Genomic DNA, 17,731 nt, shown 5'->3' with positions numbered 1-17,731 from the left:
AATGGAAATATTTCTTTTGAAAATGGGGAGCATGCCAGAGCACAGGGAGTTTGGTGTCTCTGACTTTGAGTGCCTGTGGCAAGAATATATAAACTAGTGAGCTCTCATGCTTGTCCAGGCTAGCAGTGTTTTGTCAGCAGTACTTTACAGTGCAGTATATTGTCATGGCTGCTTTGCCAGCATCATTGCTGACTCGTGGAAAAGCAGGCAACACCCAAATCTTCCACAGCACCAGCCACGCAAGCAGGTTAACGGGGTCTGTCAGCAGCCACAGAAGTGCTGTTCTGCAGCAGGTTGTTGTTCCTCTGTGACTCTGGCAGTTTATGAAACCATTCATGGGCAGCCTTCTGGAGTGCTCAGTTTTTGTGTCTGCAGTCGCAGTGTGTCTGTGGAAAAGACAGGGAGTCCCTCAGGCTCAGAGCTGCGTTTGGTCTGCAGCACATGAGAGAGATTGGCTGTGTCTGTGCTTCCGAAAGGCTGAGAGAGCAGATGGCTGTCGGATGGAACCAAAGTACCTGGGGGAACCTGCTCTGGAAGTGCCAGCATCAACTGCAGCCACCGCATTTCCCTGCCAGTGCTGGGAAGATAGTCTGTGACAGAGTCCCATACAAGGTCTCTCATAGTGAGGGATAGCTTTCCTTTGCACAGAGCATTTGACTGGTGCAGTGGGTGTGTATGGGTAGCTGTGAATAGTTGTCGTTTGGTTTACCCAATCAGGTTCTTCCTTATTTCTCTGTCTTTTCTTATATTTTCTGTTGTTTTCTGGTTATTTTGTGTGTGATACCACCTCATCCAATTCTGTTTGCAGCAGCAGTGGCAGCTATGGATAGCTCTTTCTTATATCCTGTCTGACCAGGTGGGGCTAGGAGCCTTGGGAGGGTTGTGCAAAGACACACCAAACTTAAAGGTATTTTTAAAGGCTTTATTTAAATTAGTATGTAAAATAAAAGCAGAATATTACAAAATGTGTGCAGCATGAAGGTGGACAAAACAAGGCAAAAAAAGGTGGATGAATGTCTCTATTTTAGAGTGCATCCCAATGAAGAGTTCCCAGGTACCTATAGTCCAGCTTTTCTCAAAGGTTTCCTCCCCATAGAGTGCTCCTTTGTTGTGGATGCTTCCTTTTCCTTTGTGGGGAAAGGGTGGCTCCAAATACACCTGAAGGCTGGGCAGATTCAGCAGAATCTTGATTGGCTGAAAAGTTGGACAGAGAGAAACTAGAGAAATTCAACAAGGGCAAGTGTAGGGTCCTGCACCTGAGGAGGAATAACCCTGGGAAAGGCTGGAGCTGACCTACTGGAGAGCAGCTCTGCAGAGAACTAGGAGTCTTGGTAGATGGCAAGGTGACCATGAGCCAGCCGTGCCCTTGTGGCCAGGAGGACAAAAAATATCCTGGGGTGCATCGGGATAAGTGTGGTCAGCAGGTCAACAGAGGTGATGCTCCCCCTCTACTGGGCCCTAGTGGGGCCACACCTGGAGTACTGTGTTCAGTTCTGGTCTCCAAAGTTAAGGAAAGACAAGGAGCTGCTGGAGAGGGTTCATAGGAAGTTCACAAAATTGATTATGGGTTTGGAGCATCTCTCAGATGAGGAGAGACTTCAGGAGCTGGACGTTTTTAGTTTAGAAAGGAGAAGACTAAGAAGGATCTCATTAACATATATAAATATCCCAAAGGTGGGTGACAAGAGGATGGTGCCAGACTCTTTCCAGTGTACCTAGTGACAGGACAAGGAGCAATGGCCATAAATTTAAACAGACAAAGTTATACCTTCACTTTTTTACAGTGGGAGTGTCAGGGTACTGGAACAGGCTGTCCAGGGAGATTGTGGAATCTCCCTTTCTGGAGATACTCACTCGTTTGGACTTGTGCCTGTGTTACCTGACTCTGCCTTGGCAGAGAGGATTGGAATAGGTGTTCTCCAGAGGTCCTTTCCAACCCTAACCAGTGTGTGATTCTGTAAAATATAAATATAGGAAGGGGCTATAATCTGCAGTCCAGGTGGGAATTACATCTCTGTTCCTCTCTAGAATAGGATCCAGGTCCTGGAGCTCGCAGCAGGTCACACTGCCAGAACTAGAGCTGTCACAGGCATACATGGTCCCCTGGTATGAGCTGTGCAGAGCGTGTTTCCTGCATTGCTCCAGGTCAGCGTAGCGTGGATACTGAGATGTTCTGCCAGCAGAGATGCAGCAAAGCTCCTCTGATTGTCAGGAGAGATTGCTTTACCCTCCTGCCTGCTCACTCTCAAGAGTTTCTCAGTGCACTAAGCTGTTTCCAGGGAATGCTACTTACAGCGAGTCTGGCTCTGTGCCAGGCTTGGTTCTGGCTTCATGGCACTACCAAGGTTATAGAATGCAATACCTATGATTTTGAAGAAGGCTTAAGGGAAAATGGAAGAGCCTGATCCAGGAGAGGGCATCCGAGGTGAAAGCAGATGCAAAGTGTGGTGGCAAGAGAGCTGACTATGGTGAGACTCTGGAAAGCAGCCTGGTCCAAGCCTGGATTTGCAGAAGAGCAGCTGCAGCCAAGTGCTGTGAGCTCAGGAGTCAGGGAGTGGGAAGACACCTAAAAGGACTTGTGGGGTGGTCTGGGGAATTCTGATACAGGCATCTTCTGCTTGATCTGATAAAAAAGTTGTTAACCAAAATGTTTGGAACAAATTTTAATGGACACAAGGTTTATAAATCAGATCGGCACTTAGCTTACTGCAGATTTTTTAGTGTGCTCCTTCAAGACCTTATGCCATCTTATGAGTACAGTCAAACCTGGTTTAGGAAAATGGGAAAGAGTGGAAATTAGCTTTTTTTTTTTGAATAATAGATTCGTTAATAGGCCAGATAAGTACAAAGCTCAGCAGCTATTCTGAAAAAAAAAATATCTCCAAGTCTTTAAGGAGTCAAGTGTAGAAATATCTTCTGAATAAGTAAGAAATTAAGAAGTTTAGAAGGAAAAAGACTGAATTTGTATGGAATCCTTAGAGGATTAGAAGAGCGAGCTTATCGGTAAAAGCTTATGTGATACATAAAAAGAGGCTCTGTAGATACAAGCTGAACTCTATGGTATGCAAAAGACTGCAACCAAAGGAAATATGAAGAGGAAGATTTTTTATATTTGATCTTTGTGCAAAAGGCTTAAGTGCTTGTAACTTTGGATGCTGTACAGAGAAATCCTTTTGTTTGAATTGTAAACAGCTTGGGAATTAAATGTAATTTCACTGGTAACTGAACACCAAGGCTGTGGAGACTCTAAACCACAGTGCATTTCAGCTTAGAAAATGCTTGGCACATGTGAATCGCACTGAGGCTGTACAGAGAGTGACATAAAAATCAAGGAAAACAGAAAAATCTGCTGGTGACAACAAGGAAATGGCTGTGCTGATAATAAAGCAGTGGAGAAGACAGCAAACTGCAGGAATATTAAGGGATTTTATGACAGCTATCAAGTACAGCCTACACTTTGATCAAGTAAATTACTTAGCTTAGCATGGAGTAAAGTTTAGGGGTCCAAGATAAAGACATTATAGTAAATGACGTGATAGTAATTTCTGGTCTTGTGCACACAAGTTAAAGTGTGTAAAGTAAGTAAAAATTGTATCAAATTAGAGCAGCATTTACATCTCAATTAGAAATATTTATTAGTGTAAAATACCATTCCATTTATAAAGGAATTGATGACATGTAGGTTCAAGGCAGTGAAAAACTGTATTTCAAGGCTTTGTGGAGAGTCTTCTTTAAAAGTCTCTTATATATTTCCTGTGGGGTGTAATTGCCAATGGACTCTCAGAGTCTTTCAGAAAGGGTTGTGATGGTAAGATCATCTCAGCTAGGCAGAAGTTAATTTTAACACCATGCTGGTTAACAGATGCACTTCCCAGAGTGGTCACAGATTTTCTGTCCACCCAAAACAAGCCAATATATTCTCTTGCTTCCAGCACTGCAGAAAGCTACAGAATTGACACTGAATGCTACCAGTTCCTTGGCAGCTGGCTGGCAATCACAGCTGAAGGGAGTTTTTGCTCCTCTGTTACCACACATGACTGCTTATTTCTGGCCCTGCACACCTCTGCCCCTAGTTGTTCCAGGGCAGCTAATCATGGAGCTGTTCTGCAAACTGAGCCAGTTAAAGCAGATTTATGTCCCTGTGTGATGCTGCCCAACATTAATGTGGTACAAACCCAAACCTGCCTGATCTCTCCCCAAGGTGTCCCCAGCTGTGTTTCCACCGCCTCCATGCAGACTGGGGAGCTCATCCATCTGAAAACTAACCCAGCAAAGCAAACAGAAAGTATTGGGCACAGCATGCAGGTTGAGTGTTAAACTGCTCTTTTGGATGGCAAATTTGATTTTTTTTCATATTTGAATTTTCTGTGTCCTAAGGAACTGGATGTCATGTTGTGTCATGGGCTAGGAGTGAGGGTCAAGAGCACCTGAAGGCTCCTAGGTATTGTCCATAAAGTCCTGTGTGAAGCTGCCTCCTATTGCAGCTCTAGTATAGCTTCACAAAAGAGTGTGAATACCCTCAAGAAAAGTGCTTGTGCTCTTTGAATGTCTGAGGACGGTTACCTCAAAATGAAAGTAATAAACCTCAGGTCTTCCCACAAACAATGCATTTGAGGAAGGCAATCTAAAAATCTAGGGTGGTTCAGTGCTCCTGGCAAAAGCCCTCAAAATTTGCAATGGTGCAATGCCAGCTCCCGTTGGCATGCCTTTTACAGCCCCAGTGTTTCTGGAACTGTAGGCTTCATGATTTTCCAAACCCTAGCTTTTCTTGAAACACATGGTAATTAGTTGCTTTGGGCTTTTCTGTTTCTGCCACACCCATATCTTGATTTTTGTTTTCTATACTCCCTTAATTAAATGGTCACCAGTTCACCTTGTTGTTAATAATACTAGTTTTTGTCTTGTGTGTAATATTTATAGAATTAGAGAATCATGAAATCACAGAATGGTTCAGGCTGGAAAAGATCTCTAGGATCATTGAGTCTGACCATTACTCCAGCACCGCCATGTTCAGTAAACCAGGTCCCCAAGTGCCACATCCACATTTTCTTTAAAGGCTGTAGGGGTGATATTTCCATCTTCCCTGAGTACCTTGTTTCAGTGCTTGACAACCTTTTGGGAAAGAACTTTTTCCTAATGTCCAATCTAAACCTCCCCTGGTGCAACTGGAGACCATTCTCTCTTTGCTTGTTACCTGGTAGAAGAGCCTCTGACTCTGACCCTCCAGTGGCTACAACCTCCTTTCAGGGAGTTGTAGAGAGCAAGAAAGCCTCCTCTGAGACTCCTTTTCTCCAGGCTAAACAACCCCAGCTCTATCAGCTGCTTCTCACAGGACTTCTGGTCTAGATTCTTTCCCAGTTCTGTTGCCCTTCTCCGGACACACTTTAGCACCTCTGTGTCTTTCTTTTAGAGACGAGTGCAAAACTGAACATGGGACTCAAGGTGTGGCCTCATCAGTGCTGAGTACAGGGTAATAATCACTGCCCTGCTGGCCACACTATTTCTGATACAGGCCAGAATGCCTTTGGCCACTGGGCACACACTGCCTCACCTTCAGACACCAACACCCTCAGGTCCTTTTCTGCTGGGTTGTTTTCCAGCTGCTCTGCCCCAGCCTGTAGTGCTGCATAGTGTCCCTCATCCAAATCATCAGTAAAGAGCCCTGGGGAACACCAGTAATGACCAGCCACCAGCTGGATTTAACTCCATTCACCACCACTCTCTGGGTCTGGCCAGAGAGTTTTTCATCAGTTTTATCCAGCCAGATTTTATTCTGTGAACAATGCACCCATCCAAGCCATGAGCTGCCTTTATCTCCAGGGGAATGCTATGGGAGAGAGTACTAAAGGCTCAAGGAAGTCCAGGTATACATCATCCATAGCCTTTCCCTATTCCACTAAGCAGTACTTCTTGTCATAGAAGATCAGATTGGTCAAGCAGGACCTGCCTTTCACAACCCCGTGGTGGCTGGGCCTGATCCCCTGGTTGTCTTGGACCTGCTACATGGTGGCCCTCAAGATGGTCTGTTTTGTGATCTTCCCTGATTCCCAGCTCAGGCTGACAGGCCTGTAGTTTCCTGGATACTCCTTTTGCACTTCTTGTAGGTGGGTGTCATGTTTGCCAACCTCCAGTCACATGGGACATCCCCCCATTAGCCAAAACTGCTGAAAAATTACTGAAAGACCTTTGGTGAGCATTTCCCCCAGCTCCCTCAGTACTCTTGGGTGGATCCCATCATACCCATAGACCTCTGTGTGTCTAAGTGGTATAGCAGGTCACTGGCCATTTCCCCATGGTTTATGGGGGCTTTATTCTGCTCCCCATCTCTGTCTTTCAGTTTAGAGGGCTGGATACCCTGAGGATAACTAGTTTTTACTATTAAAGATTGAGGCAAAGAAGGCATGTAGTATCTCAGTCTGTTCCTCATCCTTTGCCACTGTTTCCCCTTGCACAGAATAAAGATGGAGATACTCCTTAGACCTCCTTTTGATGAAGTATTTTTAAAAACTTTTTTTTTTAACTTTTTGTTGTCTTTTACTTACTTAATAGATTTCATTCCATTTAGGCTAAGGCCTTTCTAATTTTCTTCCTGCATAACTTCATGACGTCCTTGTAGTCTTCCTGAGTGGATTTCTCTTTCTTCCATTAGTGATAAAAAATGTTTATATCTTGCTGTTTTCTAATATAGTCCTGATTAGAATACTTAATTTTCAAAGACAGACCTATAATAATGATTTCTTATTACTTTATTTAGAAAAATTAGAATATTACAAGTGAGATTTAAGGACTACCCAGGAAGACAAAACTGAAACCAAATTGATGTTTTATCCTTTTAGTGCTTTTTCTAGCCGTTAGACTAGGCAGATGAAAAGGAGCAGTGGGAAGAAAGCAGAATGTTAGCTGAAGAATTATGAGTGTAAAGTAGCACTGTGTTCTGTTCTTAAGTATTTATGGGAAACCTTTTGTCTGTAGTTATGATTAGAATTTCAACAAACGTTTTATTGAGACATTCCAAAGTAACATCCACTTTGTTAAAAATGCCATCCTTCTGCTTGTTATATATATAACATATATATAACAATTATAAAATTGTTATGCATGTGTAGTAGAATGCTGTTCTCTTGGTTTTTACTAGTATTGTGAAGGAGATACATTGATCCCCATTTCTAAAAGAAAACCATGCACTATCTGCATGTATCATCGTGCCAATTAAATATATGTAAACAATGGGGTTCTTGTTTGTCTTTGCTTCAGAAAGTGTCAAACTGTGGGCTGCCTTCCTTTGTCATTTTTTGAATGTGAACACCTTGTTCCATGATAATTTTGAAAATAGTAGGCTAAGGATAGGAGCAGCAAAAAATCAGGATTTCATTCCCCACAGAAGCAAATAATGTGCTCTCAGACAAGAGGCAATGTTCTCGTGCTCATAAAAAAGCATATTTTTGTATTCAAATAAAATGTTCTGTTAAGCAGAGGTGTTCACAGCATGCAGGAATTGCATCTGTCAAGTGGATGTTTTTCCCAAGTACCTTTAGATATTAATCATAACATTGTTCCAAAATAACTATATTTTATTTGAACATTGCAGATTGGCATTTTATCTCTACATATAATTATGACCCTCACATAATATTCTAGACCAGTAATATGGATTTCAATTATTTATATTCTCCTGAGCTGTAAGAGTAACAGTAATTTTTTAGAGACTAAAATTTGATGCCTAAAAAATTTTCCTGGTTAGTCAAAGAAAATACTGTTGATTGATACATTAAACATTACATTGATATATTTTAACAGTAAAAAGCTCAACAAGTCTATTTTAAATTATTTTTGTCCTCATAAAAATGTATTCCTTATTTTGCTATTGCCCTACTTATTTTCTGCAATTGGGCCATGTTAATCTGACTTTTGTTCCTAAGAATAATTGTGAACAAAATTTTGCCAGTTTTCTCTTAAAGACAGCGTTTCTCTGGAATAAACTGAATGTCTTCCAAGACACTTAGACTCAAGCACATTGAATCCAATACAGTAAAGATTTTCTTTCCAAATCCAACCTGTCTTCCTGTTTTTCTGCAAGTGAATGAGAGTAAAAATCTTCATGTGAACACTTCTGTTAGAACTCTTTGCATCTTATGCCAAACCTTTCTTCAGTGTGTAGTCTCAGGATGACCATGAACATGTTTAATTCAGAATTCCAATTTTAAAATGCTGCCAGTTCCCTTTGAAGGCCTCTTGTTATTGCTCTTCAATCACGGTGTGAAAATGTCAAGTTTTGAAGTGAATTAACAGCCAGGGAGGCATGAAATGTGTGCTGTAGTTTCAGAAGGAGAGAGACCAGTTTTCATGAGGCTGATGTGGCTCACATTCCCGTACAAGTTCACTGTGGTTAGTTAGCACATACTGGGCAGGTCTCCAGCCAGCAAGACTCTTGCATTGACATCAGACACAAGGAGTGTTTTTGAAAGTCACACAAAAGTTTTAGAGTGTTCTAGAACTGAGTGCAACCGAATATGTGGGTCCAGGTAGCTGGAAAATCTGAACAAAAAGGGAAGGGGACAGATGGACACTGCTGTTGAGATACTGAAAGTGGACTGTGCACCATATTCATATTTGAAAAAGAACCTATCAGCCTGGATTCAATACGAGTTTTGGGGTGCTTTTTTTGCCTATCGTGTACATTAGACCAGTGGCACTCACAGACCCTGTTCAGGTTTCTTCCTTACAACTTGCAAATAATGGCTGCAGAACTTGCAACATAGCCTTGAACATTTGGATACTAATGACAAAGAGGAAGAGAAAAAGCTGGTTTTAAAGCAGGACCCTAAAGGAACAATTAGTTAAAATAGGTCATGTTATTCTTTCATTTAACTTTATCCGTGCCTTTCCACACCATAAGAGATAACCTTAAAGGATGAGCCAGCAGTATCAGAAGGAAATGAAGTTTTATGTTTGGTTTCTAATCTTTGCTTAAGCACAAAATATTTGGAGATATATGGATATGAATACTGTCTTCCAAACAATTCAAATAGCACCTTGCTGAACATGACTGCAGTCCTACTGCTGTACAATCTCCCACAGAGTTTATGTTTCTTCCTCTGTAGTCTAAGTAATGTATCATTTCCAGAAACTTTTAATTTCTTGCTGGTGCATTTTAAGACATTTCATGAAATTGCAGCTTACCTTCTTATTGTTGATCCCTAATTTCAGGCCTTTAAACCCTTAGGTCACAAACATAACAGTCTGCCAAAGTACTTGTGTATCTGGTGCTGTATTTCTGGTATGATTGCTGTCCTGATCACAGCAATGGTATTCAGACTCTTTGTGGGCTGATTGCTCCCAGAGCTGTTGCTTTGTAGTGCACAGCACTAAATAAACTGACATTCCATACCCCAAAAGGCAAATAGAAGGTTAAACTGGGATGTCATCGTGGTATTAATTTTCCAGGGAGGAAACAGTGAACTTAGTAGAATCAGACTGTCTGCTGTTGCTAAGATACTGGCATATGAACAAAACTTCATGGTCAAAAAAATAAGGCTAACACATGTGGAAGAATCAGCCCTAGGCGCTCAATCTCTTCCCGCAGTAGAAAGCTATTATCCATCAACACAATCACCAGAGGGTTACATGCACTCTTAACAAGCTCTTTAACATACTGGTGATGGATCCCAACAGAGGTGAATTTGCCCAGAAAGTGTTTGAAGCGAATGTCTGTGTGTAAACTTGTCACACTACATTGCCTGAGCCAAAACTGGTTTAGAGGGTGCTCTAGGGATCTCTCTCTCTGTGTTTGTATATATGTGTGTATTACACAGACAATCACTGATGCTTCCATGTGTTGTGTATTTTAGATTTTTTCCACGGGGCAAGCAAGAGATGCTGGGGCAAGTCAGAGTCCAAAGTGCTGACTGAAAAGCCTTTATCTTGTACCATTCAGAATTCTCCAAGATTCTTAATAATTAAAAGCTTGTAGTTATAAGTCTACAAACAGCACAGTTCGTCAAAGAAAGATTCAATAATCTGTGAAGTGAGAAACGCTACTAAGATGTCTCTGCAATACAAGCAAAGGCAATAGTGGATCTTGTTCAAGCAAACACATGATTAAACCTGACAGTGCACGTTTTCATGTGGGCTACAGTCAATACTAATGGAAGCCATTAGAGGAAATAACCTGTGAAGCATCTCGCAGGTGAGGTGGATTGGAAACAGTGAAAAGATGGGTACATTAACAATTGGGTACTGTGGTGAATTCTAAAACCCTCCACAAGCAGCATAAAGTTAATGAAAAATAAAAGAATCACAGTCTTTGAATTAGTAGGACTTCAGCTAAAGACAGTCACTACAATGACTCAAGAGGTAAACCGCTTTGTTTTCTGTTTGTTTTGTTACCATAGTTCAATAAATTGGATTATTTCCTCATGCAACATATCTGTTGCATGTTGTTGCTAATGGTGTGTGTAAGAGCTCTATTTAATGGACAATTGAATTGCCAGAGAAACCTAATTGTAGAAATAAGTCTATGTTCAATAACTGGAGATCATACCAGAAAATAAACTTAAGGAAAAGAAGATAAAACATTCTAACATTCTGTGAAAGAAGGTCTGAACATTCTAATATTCCATAAATGAACATTGTGTGGTACATTTGACACACCTGAAAGACTACCGACAGAGCAAGAGGTAATGGACACAAACTAGAACATATAATATTCCAACTGCACACAAGAAAAAAAAATTACTGTAAGGGTGGTCAAATTCTGGCAGAGTTCCCAAAGGAATGTTTGAGACTCCATCCTTGCATATGGAGTATACATTTAATGGAGTCTGGATGGCAGAATATTATTGGTGAGAGATATCATAAGTTATATCCACAAGGGGATATTATTTTTTCTGTTTTGTTGTTGCTGATAATTCTAATTATTGGTGAAGCATCATTGAAACACAGATGTCTCTCTGCATATCCCTTGCCATGGGCACCTTGTTAATTTAGCATCACTCTAGAATGTTACTTAGGTAATGTTGCCATCTGGACATTTTGGAGAGGCTTACTTCTGAGAAAAGAGTTATTCACTCCTGAGAAAACAATTCTTATTTGTTCAGGCTCAGCTCAGCAGCTCTGCTGAGATGAAGGAGGCTCCTAGCTCAGTAGCTGATGACTCAAAGCTGTAAATGCAGGCTGCAGAATGAGGCATAACTCAAAGCACTCACTATGCTCAGTCCTTGAGCCCTTGTCTACAAGTCTTTATTATTTAAATTGGAGGTTTTTTTGGTTTTTGTGGGGGTTTTTGATGATTATGAATATATGTGATCCCAGGGTTGATGGTTGTTCAACCACATTAAAATAATCTATTTAGACCTGCATGCTTTGCATGCTGTTCTGCTCCTTGGAATCTCTTGGTTTTTCCTGTTTTCAGAATAAATAAAATGACATGGGAATAACATTTGTATTATGCACTTTTAAATGATTATTTAGAATTAAATAATGCTTATGTGCCAAATTATCCTGGAAAATATCTGGAATAATTTCTTTGGGTATAATAAATTAAAGTAATAGGAAACAAAGTGTAAGTGATATTAGAATCTAACACAGGAAGTATTTAGAAAATATTTAGAAATATTGGAATAATTAATCACAATAAAAAAGGAAGCAAGTGTTGGTTTTCTTTCACTGTTACTAAAATGGTATTTAAATCAACATTAGCTAAAGTCAGAAAAATAACCCCATTCTGGATGAATGGTTGCATTGCTTGCAAGCTGCTTCAGAGGAAGCCATTATAAATAAATTCATTTGAAAGTGACTTGTTTACATGTTCTAGTTCCATCTTCCTCTTTTAATTGCATTAGTTAAAATTCTCCATGAAATTAAAATGTGATGTTAAAGTGAGGACTAGCAGCACTTGCTAGAATATATTTTATTCCCTGTTACATTGCCTTAAACCTAAAATAATTATAGTAATAAAATTACTTGAGATTTATGCCACGTTCAGTCAGAGCACACTCTAAGTTTAGAATCTGTGATTTTGATGTCATGTAAAACTTTCTCATTCATATTAGGAGATGCTGATGTGTCTCCTGCAGACAAAACCAAACTCTGGTAGGACTATGCTGTTACAGAAGTCATTTCTGTTTAAAGTGTTTTTGAGACTTAGCACAGTCTTGGTGAAATATTTTCTACTTAAAGACTCTCAAACTGCTGTAATTCTTGGTGTATATGGTTCAGACAAGTCTCTAATTTTTGTTTTCCCAAAGCAACTGGGAAGCAGGTCATTAGGAGGGGAGAGTCCCATGTGCCAAGAGGAAGTTTTTTGGGACAGGGCTCTGCCAGCACTTCCCCTTATAGCAGCTAAAAATTGTGATGGGAGAGCTGAAGGATGAGAAGAGCACACACAAGAGCATAGTGGCATCTGAGTAGATATTATAAAGGGAATGGGAAGAACTGGAATGAAAGCTGCTATTTGGTTGTGTTGCTTGAAAGCATCATGACTGATTGCAGCTGTAAGGAGTGCTTTTCTTTGGTGCTTCTCACACATCTCCCCAATTGCCTAGCATTAATCCATGGGCCATCACTGCTTTGTGGGAATGGAAGACTATTTCAGGGACAAATGGCACTTATTTTCTTTATCCTAATGCCAAGCATTTTGGGCATAGCAGGAGACAGGACTGGGAGCTTCATATATTACCGGGGAAATTAGGCATGTACATTTTATAACAGGAAAGAGAATCTTGCACTCAATTTTCTAGGACGTGTGGTAGTGGGTTTTTTAAAAAATGCAGGAACATGTCTATATTCACCCTGCTGCCTGATTTCAAGCACTTCCTGATGCATTTAAGTTTTGAAGAGGTCTGCAAAACCCATATACATTTTTCAAGGTGAGACAGCTTGTGTGGGATTCATCTCACCTACCTATGTAAATCCCAGTAATTAAGCTCTATCATAGTCAGTGGAAGCAGAGTAAAACCGCTGGATTGCATTTATCTGGCTGTAAAATAAAGTGAATTGTTCTCTCAAGCAAATAGTTTTTCCCTATTGAGCAGACAGGCAACAGAGGACAAGCTGGCTCTTATATAGCTAATGTCAGTTGAAAAGTACTCTGATCACATTACACCATATCCCTAGGGAAAAATGTACCCACCCACTGCCTCAGTATCTTTCCTTCACAGTATTAAGCACAAAGTATTTAAATTGTGAGGAATCCTGCATCAGCCAGAACTTTAAGGTAAAGTTGCACCACCTCTTTTACGAAGGAGCTGGCCAAAGGGTTCTTAGTCTCCACAGGCTGAATTTTAGGACACAAAGTCTAAACTAAAGCAAATGCACTCCCATTTGCTTGATGAAGCATTCTAAGTGTAAAGATACCTTTCTGCCTTTCTTGCAGCAGACCTGCTCCCCTGCCCAGCAGCTGTGCCTGCTGGCTGCCCCACAGCCCAAGGCAGAGACAGCACAGCAGCAAACAAGATTCATTTGTATCCCAGATGAGAATAAGAAAGTAAGATTTCTTGAGACAGTTAGCACACATACCTAAGAATATTAATTATTAAAGTTTTATTAATGTTATAATATTAATATTAATGTGTTTACTTACTTGCTATCTAGAAGATGTTTCTGACTTGTGTCTGGTGGTCTGGCATGTTTGCTAGCTGCGGAAAATGACACGATAACTGTCTTCAGTATGTCTTACTTCCTAAATTCATCAGAGAAACCAAGGCCACAAGGATTTTCCTTACAAAATCTGTCAGTATTAAAAATAGAATACTCAGTCCAAATGGTGTAGCAAACTCATTTATTTGTTATTTAGGTACTGGGGTCTGATTAAATAGCCTATGTAAATCTTTTTTATGGCCATTGAATTGAGAATAATTCTTTTATTCATTCTCAGATCAATATTTTCCTTGCTTGAAGACAAGGAGAACCTGTATAGATAAAGTTCATGAAATGAGAATTAAAGAAACTGAGTTTGTGATTGCTGTAAAATCATGTTGTCCTCATTATTCACTGTTTACATTTTCTGTCCTATTGTATGTGAAACCTCTATCTCCCTGCAGAGGGAGTTCATAGTGTGAAAACAGTGAGCTCATGTTAGCAACTGAAAAAAGAATTGTCAGTAAATAGAACTGAGAGAATCAAAAACAGATATTTGAGCATTTAGCTGTTAGTAGAATTCCTTTCTGTGTAGAAGTATGTGTATAAACATATGCTTCTGCCTGTATGACCTTTTGCCTGAGAGCACAAATAACCTCTCACAGCATACAGTTATTAAATAACTCTTGGATTATAGAATAAATCATAGAATCAATCATAGACTCAATCATAGAATCATGGAATCATAGAATCATGGAATCATAGAATCATAGAATCATAGAATCATAGAATCATAGAATCAGAATCAATCATAGAATCATAGAATCAGAATCAATCATAGAATCATAGAATGGCTTGGCTTGGAATGGAGTTTCAAGATCATCCAGTTCACCTCCACCTCCACAGGCAGGAACACCAGGTTGCTCAGAGCCTCATCCAACCTGTCCTTGAACATTCCCAGGGATGGGGCATCTACAACTTCTCTGGGCAACCTCTCCAGTATCTCACCACTCTTAGAGTAATGAATTTTGTCCTAAAATCTAATCCAAACCTCCAGTCTTTCAGTTCAAAGATGTTGGTTTTTTAATTTAGTAAAAAAATTATCTGCAGTTTAAGTGCACATTGTTCTATTCCAACAATGAACTACTAGGGGGACAGTAATGGGAGTATCAAGGCATTTCATATGCTCAAATACCTGTACAGAAGGTAACTTGACACTTAGGAACAAATGCAATAGAAAACACTAGGACAATCTTCTTCCAGGACTTCCATGGCAGACATTTTGATCTTCTTGTGAAACCTGATGGAATTTCCTGAATGGTTCCCAGAGTGCTTCCTAAAGAAGATCACAGACTTTGAGCTGCTTTGTCTTGCATGATGGTGTCTTTAACATTTTTCTGAACTGGTTTGTTCTTGGAGGATATATGGTCACCACCAGCTTGAAGAGGCTGCACTGCCACGCACTGCGTACAGCTGGTTGCAGGTGAAGTTTCTGATTTCACTCAGTGCTTTACTCATGCAGCTGGAAGTCCATGCTGACAGTCCATGATGGAGTCCTGGGGGTTTTGACAGAGGAAAAACAGGAGGCCAGCTGCTTCCATCAGGTAGAGCATAAATTGGAGTAAACATCTGCAGTCTCAATACAGTTAACAGTACATCAACTTAGAAATTTGAGAGGGAGAAATAAAAAAGTGGGAGTAAAAACTGATGGGAAAGGCCCCTAACTTCAACTCATGCAGTGTCTTGCTGAATGCAAAAGTGATTATCAGTTTTGCCCTGAAAATAAAACCACAGACTGGCAGCTTTATACATATGTGTGTACATCTGGCTAGAAGGTTCTGAAAATGTTCTCTCAAAGTTTGGCTGAAACCTGTCAAGCTTTTTTTCTGACCACAAGAAAAACATAAATGAACAAAACCAAGTTTTGAGCGGGGCAGATACTACAAATGAAAGGGCTAATTGACTCCCAAATCTGATAAATAGATGGATGGAAACTTTTCAAGTCTTCTGATGAGAATAGGCTTAGGCAACTCACCAGGGTAGTACCTTCTTGAACTGTGTTGGCCCCAGCTGTGCAGTAACACATGCCAGGGAAGAGGCACAAGGCCTCAGGGCTCCTTACAGGATGAGAATGGAAGTAATAAAACATGGAGCCAAACATACATTGTGTTTGCAGGATAGGAAGATAAGGGAAGAGTCTCATTTTCAGCACCATCCAGCACACTGACTTCCTCCCTGGGTAATAGGGGCAACACAAACACTTTCTTTTACCAGAAAGCCTGGAAGGCTGCAGAGCAGCAGCTTGCTTCTCAGTTTTAGGCAGTTACTTGATCACCATTTAATCATCTGAGGGTGGTTGCCAAATTCCCTTTGAGGGACTAAATTAGGGACTATTTAGGGAGTTTTCTCCCTGGGTACAGCTTCTATTAAAGCAACATACATGACTAATTACAAAGTAATAAAATCTGGGAACTGAAATTTATGAAAAAGCTGAAAAAAAATCATCTTTCAGTATTTCTTCTGACACGGTAAGTCCTAGGTAAGCAAACGTAAAATGAGCTTATGTCATCCTGAATAGAAGCATTTAGTGCATTGATGTTGATTATCTTGTGTTCTTTTGCCTCAAGCTTTCCTGTTTGCACTGCATTTTTGCAGAAAGCCCCTGTATGTGTTTCTTAGCTGGGCAATGCTGAGAGCTGCAGGCTGAGAATCAGCCTGAGACAGAGCTCCTCTCTGATGAATGGACTTTTGTAAGCATCTGCTTTCTGCATTGATGTCCCACAGAATGTCAAGGCAAGGTGACACGACAGCTTTGCTTTTACCTTTGAGCTAGTGTCTGGCACCCAGCGTGTGTGAATATGACCTAGACTGAGCAGGTCAACATTTCTGCTCTTGAGGCAAAGTGGAAGCCTTGCTATAAAGGCATATCAGAGCTCTTTTGGAGGCACAGAGATTAATAACAATATTACTGCTGTTTCTGCTGCTGTCTAGAAAATAATGTCTTGGGAGCCCTCCATGATGACATCTATCCCAGTCTGTATGCAGAGTAGTTCAAAACTGGTTTGATTATTGAAAGAGACAATAGATGTGAAGAGGGAGGCTGAAGGCAGTTGGCACTGGAAGTGGAGAGGCAGCCCATGGGCACCGCACTGCTGCACCGATGTTGAACACTGGTGTCATGGGGCTCAGCCCTCTGGGGCTACCAAGTGTTTGTCAGGGCTTTAGCAGGTTTCAGTCCAGGTTTCATTCCTAATGCTTCCATCTTAACAAAGGCTGCATCTGCTTGAAGCAACTGCAATGTCACTCAGTCTGGAATGAAAGTACAGGAGTCAGAGACAAGATAAGTATGAGCCTGACTGGGAAAATTGAGACTAAGATGGGAAGATTAAAACGTAGAGCCAGGAATGGATAGAATAAGAAATCTGACGCAGAGGAGAACAGACCAAAATGAGCAGTGAAGTGATGCTGTCTGCCTTGGTGTGATGCTGTAAATGTGCTATGCATGCTGAGCAATGCAGAAAACATGAAGTAATTCCTCTGTCAGTGATCATTGCTCATCTGAGGCACAGAGTGCACTCGTGCCCTGTGAAAAGAGATGTATTGTGAGCATATGATGAGAGACAATGTCACAAAAAGTGCACAGAAAGAGGCTTCAGGAAAGCTGCACAGAGAATCTTAATCAGCCTTTCTTGACTTTGAAGCAGAGTTGCCATCTACTCTATTCATTCTCACATGTTTTTTTGTCCATTATAAGCTCCTGTAGATTATCAAGTGAAAATATACTGTGTGTTTTTGGATGCAAGTGAAAAAACCTGTGTCAGGAAGGATTTCTATATCTTTCATAGCACAGCATAGGAAAATAGCTGTACAAGGTTTTTGTGTCATTTTTTTCCTGGAAAAGTTCCATATTGGTACCTGCTAGAGGCAGAAAGTCAGAAAGAGTGGATTATTTAATGGTAATAATGTTAGGAAATTTACTTGGTGAATAAAACCCTAATTGCCTAGAAGTTGAAATTTTTTTCCTTGAATGGCTTGTTGGAGGGCTTTTTGTGCTTTTTGGGTGGAGGGAGGTGAATTCTTTTTTTTTTCACCTCCTAAGACTTATATTGTAGTAGTAGATAGGATAGCATCTGCCTTTCTCATACAACTTTTTTTC

Source organism: Prinia subflava, chromosome 1, assembly GCF_021018805.1.
Source record: "Prinia subflava isolate CZ2003 ecotype Zambia chromosome 1, Cam_Psub_1.2, whole genome shotgun sequence".
Lineage (NCBI taxonomy): Eukaryota > Metazoa > Chordata > Aves > Passeriformes > Cisticolidae > Prinia > Prinia subflava.
The sequence above is the reverse complement of the archived record's forward strand: the minus strand, read 5'-3'. Positions refer to the sequence as shown.